At 35.5% G+C, this 15,622-nt stretch overlaps 1 pseudogene across 1 annotated transcript; it reads right to left on the bottom strand.

The window, feature by feature from the left end:
- Positions 1-13,989: 13,989 nt before the first annotated feature.
- Positions 13,990-14,653, bottom strand: LOC114166372 (dirigent protein 22 pseudogene; annotated as a pseudogene). The gene has a single exon (XR_014985229.1). The product of XR_014985229.1 is annotated as a dirigent protein 22 pseudogene (transcript).
- Positions 14,654-15,622: the final 969 nt, after the last annotated feature.

Below are 15,622 nucleotides of genomic sequence, written 5' to 3'. Positions count from 1 at the left end.
CTCAAATTCAGAGTCAGCTCAAAGGTAAAGCAAGTAAAACACTCACTTTAGGCCTCCAAGTAGGGATGTCAAAATGGGTCGGGCGCGACGGGCCGACCCGCCAACCCGACCAAAAAAGCATGGACCGGGCCAAAAAATTCAACCCGCCAACTCGAGACAACCCGCCCCGTCAAGCCCGCGGGCTGGCCCTTTTTGGATGAGTTAATAGTTAAAAAAAAAAGCACGTGCAGTGCAACGACAGTGGTGTTGTGTTTAATTTTTTCAAACTCTCTTCTCTACTCTGCCAGACAGTCATTCACATCACACTCTCTTCTCTTCTCCTCCACTCCAATCCACCCGCGTTTTGGGAAACCAGAAGAGACCACTCGCGTCGCGTTTCTCCTCCACCCACGTCGCTGGCGAGGAAACACAAAGGCAGAGTGCAGGCCATTCACGACATCTCCATCGAACTACGATTCATAAAGGCAGAGCGTGGTGAACGGAGAATGCAGAGCCATCATCGGACTGCGATTCACAACGATTATGACCGCCACGACCACCGTGAAGACAAGTTTGTTCATAATTTGAGTTCTGGTTCCTTTTTTTCGATTTGTGACCTAAATTTATGATTTTCGTAACCCTAAAATTCGTTTCCCAATTGGAGGTTATGGTGTATGTGTGGTTGTTGTTGCTGCGATTTGCCCTTGTTTGATTGGACCCATTCTGTGAATCATAATTGTTGTGCTGTTGTTGCTTAAATTTTCCCCCAATTTCAATTTCGTAGATAGCGAGATGTGTTGTTTTCTGAATTGGTGCGGTGGTGATGGGTTTAAGGGTGGCTAGGTGTGAAGGGGTTTTGGAGTGGAAGAAGAAGTAGTGAGTGGTGTTGTGTTGTTGTTTTGGTCCTAACCAAGTAAAGAGGGAATGACTCGTGTAATGGTATTGTGTTGCTATTTTGAGGATGTTTTGTGCTAAAAGTGTTGCTATTTTAGCACACAGTTTTGTGCTGAAAAGTGTGGCTATTGCAATAGAAATTTGTGTTGTTATATGGGTTGCTTTGTTACTTGGATTCTTGTTTGTGTATTTTTTACTGAATTTTGTTATTCTATTTGTTTTGTTTGTGTTAGGATTTAGTGAACCAAATATAATATAATGGATGAGCATGAGTCTAATACTAGTCCTCTAGATGTTTCTAAATCTTGCCTACTGATGATCAATAAAGAAGTCTTGCTAGTGTGATCAAATAAATACTGCCACTGTTTCATATTATTCTATCATCCTTCAAGCAAAATTATGTTATGCATTTATGTGTGACATTGTCACTAATGCCAAACCATTTGCTGCTTATAAGTTATATACCTTAATAAAGGGTTGGATGCCTTAAAAATTGCAGACAATATCTGTCCATTTTCTTGCATCATCCGAAAAAGGGTTTGTATTAATTTTTACCATATTCCTTTTCTCTTCAAAATTTGCTTAGACACTGCAGTATATTTGATTATAGAACTATAATGCCACCTCCTTTTTAACTGTCAAGAGTACTCTAATTTGATTGAGGCATCTCTACCAGGGTTTGATGTTGGGGAGATTGATGTTGCAGTAGTGACCTTGATGACTTGCGTTGTAGAGAGCAAAACATCATTTATATGTCTTTTTAATCTTTTCAATCTGTTTGAACTTTGATGGACTATTGTATTAATGCAGTATAGTCAATAGTGGTGGTACATTTATATATTGTAGTAGGGTTGTTTGTTTTGTGATCAGTTATATTATATATTGCAGGCTTGTTTTTATAGTCATAATTGAAATCTGATTTTGGGCTAAAAATTTAACATATGGGAAAAAGCCTATGGGCCAGCCCGCCAGCTCGCGGGCTGGGCTCAAAAGTTCAACTTGTTTAACCATTGCGGACCAGCCCGGCCCGACCCATATGAAACGGGCCAAAATTGGGCCATGCCAAAACAGGTCGGGCTAGCCCGTTTTGACATCCCTACCTCTAGGCAAAGAAGGCCTCAAAAATTTGTTTTACTACTAATATTTTTCCATTATATTAATTATAAAATTATGTTTAAGAAAAAAGGGGTCAATTTTTTTTTTTACTATATACCTCTACTAAATTAATTATAAAATTATATTCAAGAAAAAAAGGCCTAAAAATTTATTATTAATATATCTCTACTAAATTAATTATGCTTGAGAATAAAATTTAATTAAATTATTATTAGTGTGTTAATTTTTATTAGTATTAAAAATGATAATTATTGAGTTAAAATCTTTATTTAGTAAATTATAATTTTATTTATGAAAAAGAGAATGGTTAATTATTTTTATTCTCTTATAATCAATCTAGATTCTATTTTCTTCTTTTATCTTTTTATCTCTGTGTGACTTTTCTTGCCTCTCCTTACTATCAAGTTGAGAAGAACCTACGTTTCGTGAACATCATATTAGACTTAGAAAGAAATAATTTGATGAAAACATTGAGAATAAAATTGTAAAATCTCTTCAATAATAATTTAGAATTGATTACCTTTGGTATATTTTAGTTAAAACAATTACCACACTTCAAAGTAGATTTGAACAATTTAAAACATATGAAGATATTTATGTTTTTTATTTAGTTTTAAAAAATTAAAGTCACACTACTGCATTTTGGACTTTCTAACTCGGGCTATATGCCTCGGTCATATGGGAAATGAGGTATATAAACACGTGGTTGTGAGGCGAAAACCTGATTATTGTAGTGATTTATGCCCTGATTACTAGTTGACCCGAGGCAAAAACCATTCTTCTGCCTCAATTATGAGGGACCTCGTGGCCTAAAGCCTTTCCAAATGTTCTCTGCTCTTGCCACTTGGAATTTTTAAATTTAAAAGCAAAGGCTTTATGCCTCGGTTGTTACTCACTCGAGGTAGTAAAGTCAGTTATGCCTCAATTTGCTTAAATCGAAGCAAAAAATGTGGTCTAGTAGCAAAATTTTTTTTTCTTTTTTTTCTACACTCTATGGCCTCGGGTGTTAGGACCCGAGGCAGAAGGTGGTGATATGTCTAAATTTTCAATTGAACCGAGGTAGAAGGTGAGTTAAAAATCCCTAAAATTAGTTTCATCTCCTTCTTCTGGTGCGTGAAAACAAGAAACGTCTCTTCTTTTCCATTTAGTACTGCGACCCACTACCGCAAATTCATCATCATGCTCGCCTCCTCCTTTTGCTATAGGCATTACGCCTCCGACGATGAGCTGTTGCGCCTCCTCCGACGAGAACAGCAGCTGCGCCACATTCGTCCATGCATTGTGGTATTTTTTGCATTTTAGTTTTGCAATTTGAATCCATTTTATGGGTGCTTTTTCTCTATTTTTTGTTGTGTTTTTGTTGCAATGTATTGTGGTTATGATTGATTTCTACCTATTCTTGAATTTTTCACTTTAAATTTGACATTATGATGATTTTTGAGTTGTTGGCATTCTTAAGTTTTGGCATGTTTTATTCTCCTATGTAATTGGTTGGAATATGCTTTGCTTTAGTTTGTAAAAATTTGACTCGGAGATTATATTTTTATAGATATTTTAATTCTTGAGAAAATTATGAATTTGACTTGCTTTTCCAAATTTTATAACTTAGTTTGGGTCATAGGATTGAGTAGTCGTGAATTTCATCAGAGTTTACTTTAATAAGAATCATTTTGTGCTAAGTTATGATCTTCCATAATTGTTCTTTAATAAAATAACATTAACATTGATTGTGACAGGTAGAAGCAGAAAAGGGAGTTGTTCGACTCCAGTAGTACCAAGGGATGACACAGACGACGCTCATCCATGTGACCTATACGTTCTACATGGTACAAGGAGGGCACTAGTAGCTCATGGAACAATATTTGAGGCAACCACTATTCTTCATCGTATGGAGCTAGTGGAGGATGAGGTTAAGGTCATGGTAGAAGAAGTTCTTGTACCAGATGCTTTAGTTTTTGTGCCAACAAACGAAGTTCATATTGTGGCACAAGCATTTCAGTCTTTCCTCACCTGGCCTAGAGATTTGGTTGGTTCTATTTCTGACCCCTAGGTATGGACTCCCAAACCCACCTTATAGTACTCAATTTGTAAGTTTACATGTTATTTATGTTCACAATCAAATTGTTTTTTCCATGTAATAACAGTCACATGAAGTGGAAAGTCAAGAATCTATGAAGATTCCAATATCTTTGGACGATCCTCTTGGTGCATTACACCATCTTGCTGCCATCATAAGTGGTAAGCCAATGGCGATTCCATGAGATTTTGATGTATTTTGGAGAGACATTGGCATCCCATTGTACTTGCACCAGTAAGGTGTCTTAGAGCTTGCCTCGGGGACACAAGAACTTAATATTACTCGTATTCAGTTATGGATGATATAAGAATTTATACTACCTTTTATGTTTAATTGACTTATCTAGTTACTTATATTAAATAAATGTTTTTGTCTAGGTATATGTTTAGTGTCAGTAACAATATGGGGTTGAAAGATGTATATGGTTCATAGACCCCTAACTCAATCATAAAGGAAATAAGTTTGATAACATTCAAGCATACGTCACCTAGTGCTTCGGACGAGTGAAGAAAATATATTTTGTCCCCTATATTCTAGGTAAGTCTAGTTTGTTGACTTCTAGTTATAATCCGTTATTTTTAAGGTACAACAATGAATTTTGTTTTGAATTGAGGCGTCATTGGTAGCTACTTGTGGTTTTCATGAACGACAACATTGTTATGTGGCTTTGTTCCTTGCACAGGCCTCCCCGTAACCATCTTAAACAAGTTATTGATTGGTAAGAACCTCAATTTTTTTGAACTTTCTTTCTTATATAATTGTGTTGATGAGTGCGTATTTTTGCCCTCATTCAGTGTTTAATTCTGGGTATTTAATTGAATTTATGTGCTTAAAGAGTGGTTTAATTGATAATTCTGATAATTAGGCTGTTTGAGCTTGTGTGATAAAAATGTCTTGAAAAGTGATTTTTAACTGCATAACTTATTTTTGGATATTTTAATGTTTGTTGCAATAGCTAAAGTTAAGATTAAGCTTATTTAAAGGTGGGAAAATAAATTGATTGAAATTACAAAACACCTTTAAAAAAGGCTAAAAGCAGCAAGTTCTGGAAAAATCACTTTTGTACCCCATACATTACTTATACACTCCCCTCTTTCAAAATGGGTCTCACAAAACCTACTTCTGCACCCTTGCCTTTATCTATTTGCACCCATTTTTCCACTCATAAAATAGATGAACTCATATGCTACCATGTGGCGATCCTCAACTTTTAAAATTGGCCAACCAGCACAAGCCACATGGGTTTAATCTCCACTAAATAATCTGAGCCAATAACATGTTGCCACGTCATCATCTTCATCTCCATACAACCAGAAACCCTAGCCTCCATCTTCACCATGTTTCCGTCACCGGACCACCGTCAGCCATGGATCTCGCAGGCAGCACCTGCACCAATCACGGCAGCCACTGCACCAATCATGGCAGCCACCACAGCTCTGGAACCGTTTTCGTTGCCATTGTTTCGCAACAGCAGCTGCAGCCTTGCATATTCGAACCAGCAGTACCACCACTACAGGCCTCCACCACTTGTCGAAAAACACAAAACCTGCACCACCGTGAGCTGCCATCACCACCTGCAACGAAACCAGCGCATCTCCACGCATTCAGCAACGAAACAAGCCAGAACCTGCACCATTTTCAACCTTCGTTCATGTCACGAGCACGATGCAAACGCAGTAGCGCCACCATCACCAACAGAAACACAGTAGCGCCACCATCATCTTCTCTGCGAGCGAGAACGAACCAGATGCAAAGAGGAAGAAGAAGAAGACCGTACCAGTGACGCGCACCATTCGTCGTCCATACCATAGTTCCGTCAGCACCCCTCGCTGGAACAAACTGTGCGCCGGTAGCCGCCATTGCAACAGCTCAAGCTTCCATTGCATCTGCAAAACCCTAATTTTTGAGAAGGAGAGGAGATGCCACGTGTCATCCTGTCAATGGACAGTCAAATAGTCAACTAGTCAAAAGTTGGTCAAATCTGGTTAAAGGAGAGGGATTTATTTGCAAATATTGATATTTTTGGATGTCTCTGCAAAATTGGACTACAAAAATGAAAATGGGTTATTTAGAAAATTAATACAAATATTATTTCGTGATAATTTATCAGATATCTTTAAATAATTAATTAATTTATTTATATCATAAATTATTAACCAACTATATTTGTCAAATAGTTTATATCTCTCCAAATATCTTTGAATATTTATCTTTATCTTTATTTTAAAAGATATTTGAGAGGTTTTAGCAACAGAAAAGCCTAGTCCAATTCCTATATAAAGAGACCAAGGGGGAAGCAGAGGGACAAGTTGGGGACTTCAGAGTTTTGGAACCCTTAGGGGGGGCCTAATTTCGTTTCCTTTCTCTCTCTACATTCTTCTATCTTTATTTTATTTTGTGTTTCATGGAGGGCTAAACTTCTTGGGTTAATTCCATTGCAATTTCATTATGGATTCTGAGGTTAGAATGAAATAATTTCTTTGTTCTTTTTATTATTGTTGAGGTTTTCATTCATCTATGTCTTTTATCTTTGAATCACATAAAAAGTAATTAAATCTATATGCATGTTGATCATATGAGTCCAAGGGTTTTTAAATCTAATTGAGACTTTACTTTGATTTTATTTAGAAACTTTCATGTGATTAAATGAGTTTTTACCAATAATTGAGACTTTACTTTGATTAAAGGTATTTACTTGTCGCAACCGGGATCGCGACGGGAAGGCGAACCAAAAAAGAAAACGGGTTTGAAAAGAGATTTGGGAGTCGCCACCATAGTTATTCTGGAAAACTATGGAAAACCATAAAGATAAGACAAGTCTGCAAAAAACCAGATTTTGGATCCGGGAGTCGGTTATGCGTAGGGAAGGTGTTAGCACCCTACAGCGCCCGCCCAAGGGCGGTACCTTTAATTAAAAAATGCAAAGACGATGTGATTTTCAAAATATTAATTTTCCCCAAAAATAACAAGACAAAAATGCTAAAAGAAACAAAATATTCTTTTTTTAATTTTTTGGACCCGACAAGGGTTGACCTTGGTCCTACGTATTCTCATTAAAAATGAGAAATCAGGGTTACGTAGTTCTTTAGGAGAAACGATTTGGAAAACATTTGAGAAAATGACTTGATTTTTTGGAGGTGAACCTGACAAGGACTGGCCTTGCTCCTACGTATCTCACGGTGGAGAATCAAGGATCACGTAGTTCTTAATAAGGACTCTTTGTTTGAAAATGGTGATGTTTTTTATATTTTGAAAATTTTATATTTTTTTGTATTTTTTGAATTACTTGAAAATATGTGTCACACGACGCGAGCGGTCGGACAGACACTAAAAGAGACATAAAACTATTTTTGGTGTTTTTGAGAAAATTTGGAAGAAAGTGTCACACGACGCGAGCGGACGGATAGACACAATATAAAAAAAGGAAGAGAACATTTTTATTTTTATTTTTATTTTTTTTGCAATTTTTTGTAATTTTCAAATATATTTTTTTTCAAACTAAAAAAAATAAATTTATAAAAGGATGAAATTATTTAAGAAGGATAAAAGTGGAAAATAAAATATAGGGGTACATGAGTAATTACAAGAAGGTGCATGAAGTAAGTGAGGTGTCTTTATTAAAAGTGGGGTAAAAATAAAAAAAAAAGTCTCAAATAGGAATAATACACAAATGAGTGGTGGAGTTAGTGAACTTATGGGTGCAGGAAGTAGTTACTGGAAGTGTGTGTAGTGAAACATAGGTTACAATCAGTAACAACAAACAAATCAAAAATAGGCCCAAAACAAACAGGGGATATGGGAGTGCGCAGGGATTAAAAAAAGGGGTGCAACAGAGAAAAATATACGACCAGAAACAAAACAAATGAACGGAGGTGTACAGATTAAAAAGGGGGTGCACGAAGGAGTTCCTAAAGCAAAGAAGGTGTGAAAAATAAGGATGGAGGTGTATGAGGTAAAAAACAGGTGCGTGTGGTAATGGAGGGTCCAACGCCCTAAAGCCCTTTTCTTTCTTTTTCAAAAAACCCTAATTAGAGCTTCAGCTTATTCCCTTCACCGTGGCAGCCTCTTCTTCTCGACATCACCACAATTCCAACCCTGTCACCGTTCGCCTCTGCCTATGCTTCACCACGCCTCCACTTCACCACACGACTAGCTTGCTGGCGGCGCTAATCGATGTCGAAGACTTCGACATCCTTCTCGGCGGCTCAACCACTTCGTTCTCGCATTCCGCGTGCGAGGCTCCTTCGTCGCACCTCCGCAGCCAACCAAAACTTGCCGTCACCGTACCGGCCACCGCGATTGGGGACAAGCGAGCACCATGGAGGCCCAACCCCTGGCCTTCGCGACCTAGATCGCCACCGCTGCGCCCCAAGCCTTTCATTCTTCTTCTTGCGCGAGTCACCAAGGTTTGGAATCCGCATCACCGAGCCCCACTACAGCGCCCCCAACCGTGTCGGAGCTACCATCACTCTACCATTCGAAGTCCGACTCGACCCAAGATTAAAACGAGGGTCTTTGTGATAGGTTATATATATTTCATATAGGTTATGGTCATGGTCATTGAGAGATTGTGGTTCTATATGGTTATATGACATTAGTCTTACACATATAAGACCTTAGACACCACTTTTACACCAAAACCTTAAGGCAATGTTGTTATGGGTCTTTATTCTTATATAGTGTTTAACTTTGTCTTTTCTATCCAATGTGGGACTTTTTGACTCACACTTGGACTATTCCCAACACTTTGGTGCTAGAATGGAATGGGGTTTCGGTTTGGTTTGAATGGAGATTTTATGTTCTTTGATTGAATGATAAAGATGATAACAGATGGAAGAGTGCAGGATAGTGATGATGATTTTAGTATCCAGGAGTGTATAGAATACGAAGAGGGTGTGGGTTACAGGTTGGGGAGATCGAGAACGAAGTTCGTACTGTGTGTGAATATGCGCTATCGGTGGATTGTTTGTGAACAATGGTGAAGCGGGGAGGATAATGGTAACGTGTGTATATCTGGATCTCGTAGAAGATGGGGATAGTGGTTTGGTGGATTTTCTGGCTTGGGTGTGAGAGACACGTGTGGTGCTGGTTCAGTGGTGAAGTGCGTGTATATCTTATTGTTATGAATCGGAGGTTAATCAATGTGGGGGTCAAGGATTGTTATGAATGGTGGTTCTCTTGTTTTAATTATTTTGTGCAGGTTGGAAGATGGAAAGGATTATGATGGCCATGATAATTGTACGAGAACGGTGATGCTCGCAGTTTTGATGAAGCATATCTTATTTTCCAGACTCAAAACAACAACAAAGAGCACAATATATTTGACTCAGAGAGATGAAACCCAATAAACATACTCAGATCATGCATATTCACAGATAGACATTGAGGATGAAACATAAAAATGTATCGAGTCCAACACACGAACACATTATGCTCCCACGTTCATTTATTCAAGATTGGGTGCTTACCTCTTGCAGTTGCTTATCCCAATATCACTCCTGTCTTCCTGTCTCTCCTCCCGTTCTCGTTCTTCCAATTCTCTTCTGTACCGTTTTTTGTTCCCCTTTTTGCTCTCTGTGATATTGTGAAACTGTGTCCTCTCCTCTTCTCAAAATGTTCTTTTTTCTTTTATTTATGTGATCCTCTCTGTTTGTTCATGGTAAGGTGGGAAGTGGCAGTTGCTTTCTTCTCTTGCCCAATATCCAGCAGAGCCACTTCAATCAATCCATGCCTCTCCGATCAGTCACCATTGCATCCCTTATTTGTATGGTAACTTGCAGCATTGCATTCCAAGGTATCAAATTAGGAAAGGGCTGGTCTACTGACTGTAGAGAAATTAAATGCCTATGCCTTCCTTTTTCAAATCTCTGTTCTATTGTTTTTCTTTTTGCTCTTTTTCTTTTCTTTTTTTTCTTTTAGATCTATTTTTCTTTTCACTTTTTTTTTAATCCGTTTTTAAATTAATAAATAGTAATAAAATAAAATAAATATGAAGAAAATTGAAAACAAAAAAAAAAGAAAGAAGAAAAAAAAGAAAATATAAAATAAAATAAAAAGAAATAAAATAAGATAAAAGGACATAATAAAATCAAAGTAAAATAAGATAAGAAAGAAAATAAAAATAAAAATAATAAATAAATAAATAAGTAAAAATAATAATAATAATAAAAGGAATATATATATATATATATATATATATATATATATATATATATTATAATCCAGACAAAATTGGGTGTTGACATTACTCTAACGAAAATTAATTGAGACTATACTTTGATTAATTAAGCTTTTTATTTGGTGAGGAGATAAAAGAATAGACATGATTAGGCATAGTAAAATTTGATTGAGATTGTACTTTGGTTGAATTTATTGTGGATAATGTAAAAGTTCTCACTTTGAATTGAGACTGTACTTTGGTTAAAAGCGAGAACTCCAACAAATTAATTGAGACTTTACATTGATTAATTTGTAAATCTACAATAATAATTAATTGAGCAATAATCTTTAGATAACCGATGATGAATCTGTTTTGAAAAAGTAATGGAATTAATCTATTTTCTTTACTATTGTTTATATCTTATTTTATCTTTTTATCTTTATCCCTCATATTTTTATAATTTTATTTGACTAACTCTTGTATAGTTTTATAAGAACTAACTTGTTAAAAATCAATTCTGTGTTCGTTGGGAGACGACTTTGGGTTACTTTACCCTTACTATCATTAACACATTACCTTTTTTATAGTTCAATTGTTTGACATAGCATGTTGTTAGGGAAATCAACTACTATGACAACAAGGCTAGTATGGTTGGCCCTCCTAGTTTGGTATTTTGGTCTACAGTATTATAATTATTAGATTTATTTTCTTCCTCATTTATTTATACTTGTACATTCATTATAGTGTAATTTACAAAATGGCTCATATGAGTATGGTTACCATGTAATGCAATTGATGTCAACCGTTGTTCATGCCTATATCACAAGTGGTTGGGAAACGGTAATAGTTTTACTAAATTAAATACTTATCTACAATTTTGTCTTAGTTTATATACTAATTGAAATTATTGTCTTATGTGCAAAGATTCAATACCGTTATACCAATCCCACCAAGTCAATCAAATATTTAAGGATAGCTTGTGCAAAGTGCAAAGTACAATATACAAAGGGACAATAGTATTTAGTATATCTATTTATGGTAGCATATGATCTTGTAATGAATAACACATTAAGTATTTTGCCATATTTTGTTTTTTGAACAGTACAATGTTTGTTTCTGGCTGGTTCTGATTTTCTAGTATTTTATTTGCAAATTTAATGTATTGGAAATCAAATAAACATATTTTGCATTTTTAAAAAATGACATCTTTATGCCTCGGTTGTAACCAAAATAGTGGCAAAATTTTATTCAGCTTTCTTTTTTTATTTTTATTTTAATACATGTTATACCTCGGTTATGGCACAACCGAGGCAATAGATCTCTATTTTCTGCAGCAATTGAAGTCAAACCTGACGCAGTAAATGCATTGATGGTTTATTTATTTTTAATTTGTAACGCATGTTAGGCCTAATTCCTTGCAAAACCAAGGCAGTAAAGCTATATTATGCCTCAGTTCAAAACTAAGGCATAAACATCACCCTTTTTTTTACCTTGGCTGCATATGTCTCAAGTATTAAACCGATGTCAAATGACCAAAATAACCGCGACATAAAACCCTTCCATGCACTAGTGTCACTAGATTGTACATTTTTGAAAGAAAAATGCTTAAACATTGAAAAATATTTAAAACGTGATAATTTGTTGGATATTGATGGATTTGATTTATTTTCAGAATTAAATATCTTAAGATAAACTATAGGTTTGAAAAATGATAAACTAATTGACATTCTTAATTATATAAAAAGAATAGATTCTTTTCCAAATGCATATATAGCTTCTAGAATAATGTTAACAATTTCAGTATCATTTGCTTAAGACGAAAGGAGATTCTCAAAGCTAAAAATAATAAAAACTTATTTAAAATCAATAATGTCTGAAGAAATATTAAATAAATTAACTTTATTATCTATTGAAAAAATGTTAAATGAAATTAATTATGATAATTATAATAAATAATTTTGCATCAAAAGATCTTTAAAAATAAATTTTAAATGAAGAATCTCATTTTTTAAATTTATTTTAGATCTTCTAAATTCTTGACTCGTCCTACTCAAATTTTAAAAGGACGTTTTTGAAGTGACGAGAGCATGAACTAGTGAACTAATTGCCAGTGGGGGATCGACCAACAAACCTAGTGGCGGTATCAGAAACAACGGTAACGCAAGCAAGAATTGAATTATCTCTAACTACAATAACGAAAGCGAAGGCAAGAATATGATTATGATGAAGGAGCAACGACAACAGAAAAGAGAGTTAAGAGGATCTATAACATTGATGATAGTTCAAATGTAACGATCATAGGGTGAACACTATGGTGATTCAAATCCATTAATCGTTATATTTTTTATGTTGATAATGAATTTTACATAACCTTTATGATAAAGTTGAATAAAATTTTAAAATTACCATCTATATGAACTTGTGTGTTTCTTCGTTGAACTAGTATATATGAATTTGCACACTTAATTGAATCCAGGAATGCTTGTGTGTTTCTTACATAACTTAAATATGTCTTTATCCGTTACTAAAATTTATTCTTATTTATTATTATTATCAATACACTTTATTGTCAAACTTTTACAACTAAACTATAGCTAATACTATACTGTTTGTACAAGTATTGCTATAATTTACTCAAATAAGACGGTCAACGCAAACTAACCTTTTTCCTAACTCGAGTACCCCTTTAAAAAAATATTTGCCTCGTTACATTATTGGTTGGCATTATACGACAATAGTAGATAGTAACAAGTTCCTTTAACATAATTTTCAATTATGCAATCCTAATCTTTCACACTCCAACATGTATTTGGTCCATCATAAAGTGTCCTTCTCATAGAATTATGAATGATATTCCTTTTTTGCACTTCGTCCTTTTCACATACAGCAATCATTCTACACTCTGCATGTTCAAGAAGTAACAATAATCAATGATGTATTAAGCTAAGAAAAACTGATTAATAAGACACAACAAAATTAGCCACGATTAACTTTTATAAAAGGAAACTCGTATATATACATATATAATAATACTATTTACATGTTAATTATAGCAGTTTTCTTTCAATTGTTTTGTGAACAAAAATAGTATTATTAATATTTAACAACATTTTTAGGAGCACTTAATTAAGGATCAGCCTACCTCTGAATCACCTTTATTCTTGACAAATAAAATATTATAAACCCATAGACGTTATAAGGACGTTACACACATGTTGGACATAGCTGTGCAGCATATAAATATTTTTTAATTATTAATTTCTGTTACAAAGACTTTTGCTCTTACCAGTTCTTGCAAATAACATTCTTTTATAAGGTGTAGAGTATTCAAACTTGGTTAGTATCTCGGTTTATGCTCAAACAATTGAAATAAGGCGTGAATGATATTATCTTATAATTTTTCTATAAACACTTCTAAAAAATTTTTAAAAATCACAACTAGTTTCTTAGAAACTAAATTTAGCTTATATTTAAAATAAAAATTCGTTCAAATAAATTTATTAAATGTGTCAAAACTACAAGAAGTACACAAATACTCTTATTGCTTAGTTTTTGCATTAATTTCAATTTTGGTAATAAAAAAAATTTACTTCTTATATCCGTTATTCATATATACCGTATCCAAACTATAACCACTATGAATTGTATTTCATGCATATCAGGATTCTTGAACTTGCTCAAACATGATTTTATTCCATGGTACCTCAAAAGAGGAAACATAAATAGAAACAGAGTGGCACACTAAAGCCTTTTTCAAGAACAACAAGAACAACAATGATCAAACTCCTCAACATCCTTCAAAACACAACAATTAGTGGTAAACATAGACGTTGTACTCAATTGTGTTGTTCCTCGTTTGAGGATCAAAGGTGATGGTCGAGGACTCAACATAGCCCCTGGCAAATCTGAAAACACCGGTGCCACCAATTACAGGCATCTCTCTCACCTTTTGAGCGATGGGGCTTCTCCCCACGAACGTGATGGTGCTACCATTGTACTTCCCTTCGGTCAACGCGAAGTTCATAATGACCAAAAGGGCAAACTCCTTTTGTGAAGCAGAGGAGTACAACCCTTCGGCACTTCCCACAACCTTTGAGTACAACTCGGGTCCTAGGGTCAACACGTTGTCGAATACTCCCACAGAACCGAAGGTGGTGGTTGTGCTGTACTTTGGTTGTGGTGGAACGATTCTAACAGAGGAGGGGTTGCTTCCACTGAAGATTTCGTGCCAATAGAACCTGAAGTGGCTAAATGTGTGCTTCTTCTTGTAGCTTACGGACTTAGGATCAACTGGGCCCACGAAACCTGTTTCTTTGTCTGCTGAGATGGAGAGGACATAGCAGGAGATGAAAAGGAACGATAAGAGGAATTTGGTAGCCATGATTATGGTGGTTAGAGCAAGTGGAGTACGTGAAGAGAGCAATGAATGCAAGAATTTATAATGTGGGAAGAAATGGAGTAGGTGTGTGCGCTTCAGCTTCTCTTGCATGAGAGATTAATTCAACCTAACACCTTAGTTGTAGGAGACTTGATATGATATATTTTGGAGTTTGCATTAATAACAATAATATAGAAAGTTGTTAAAGGATAAAAAAAATTAATTTAAAATTTTGTTTACACAAATTTACGATATATATATATATATATATATATATATATATATATATATATATATATATATATCACCAGTGCAGGAAACACTTTCCACCACGGTTATTTTGGTCATTTGGCCTCGGTTTAAGACCTGAGACATATGCAGCCGAGGCAAAAGGGGTCATCTTTCTGTCTCGGTTTTCAACTGAGGCATATCCCATCATTACTGCCTCGGTTCTGATGGCAACCGAGGCATAATATACGTTAAAAATTACAAAAAAAGAAGTTGCAGAAATGATCTTTCTCTCATCTTCTCCGACCTTCCACTTCAGCCTTCCACACCATCTTCACCACACGAATGACGTCAGAACAATGCTGACGGAGCAAATCGAGAAGCGTGACCATGGGCAGATCGAGAATGACACAATACCTTCGAACCACCATTGGCGTAGCTTCGTTCACGTTCCTGCACTCACAAAATGAACCAATTCTTCGCCAAAATCCCGTTGCAGTAAGACGAAACGAACCCAGCAATCCAGAACACGCCATGGATTTTTCCACGCAGACAAACCACTACGAACCTAGCTAACACACGTCCACCACGCTAGAAAACTCAATGCTGCAACATCTGAACTAAACCGTCACGAACCCTAATCGTGAGATTCACTACATAGCAATGCCTCCATCAGATCTTCATAACCACCGCAACCAAAGTCACGAACACATCAAAGTCACGAACACATCAACGTCACGAACCCATTTAGAATGCAACGCTTTAGCCACGCCATTGCTACACTTCTCTG

Source organism: Vigna unguiculata, chromosome 10 (genome assembly GCF_037176805.1).
Source record: "Vigna unguiculata cultivar grain cowpea cultivar isolate G323 ecotype 2 chromosome 10, ASM3717680v1, whole genome shotgun sequence".
Taxonomy (NCBI): domain Eukaryota; kingdom Viridiplantae; phylum Streptophyta; class Magnoliopsida; order Fabales; family Fabaceae; genus Vigna; species Vigna unguiculata.
This window is presented reverse-complemented; position numbering and strand designations above follow the sequence as displayed.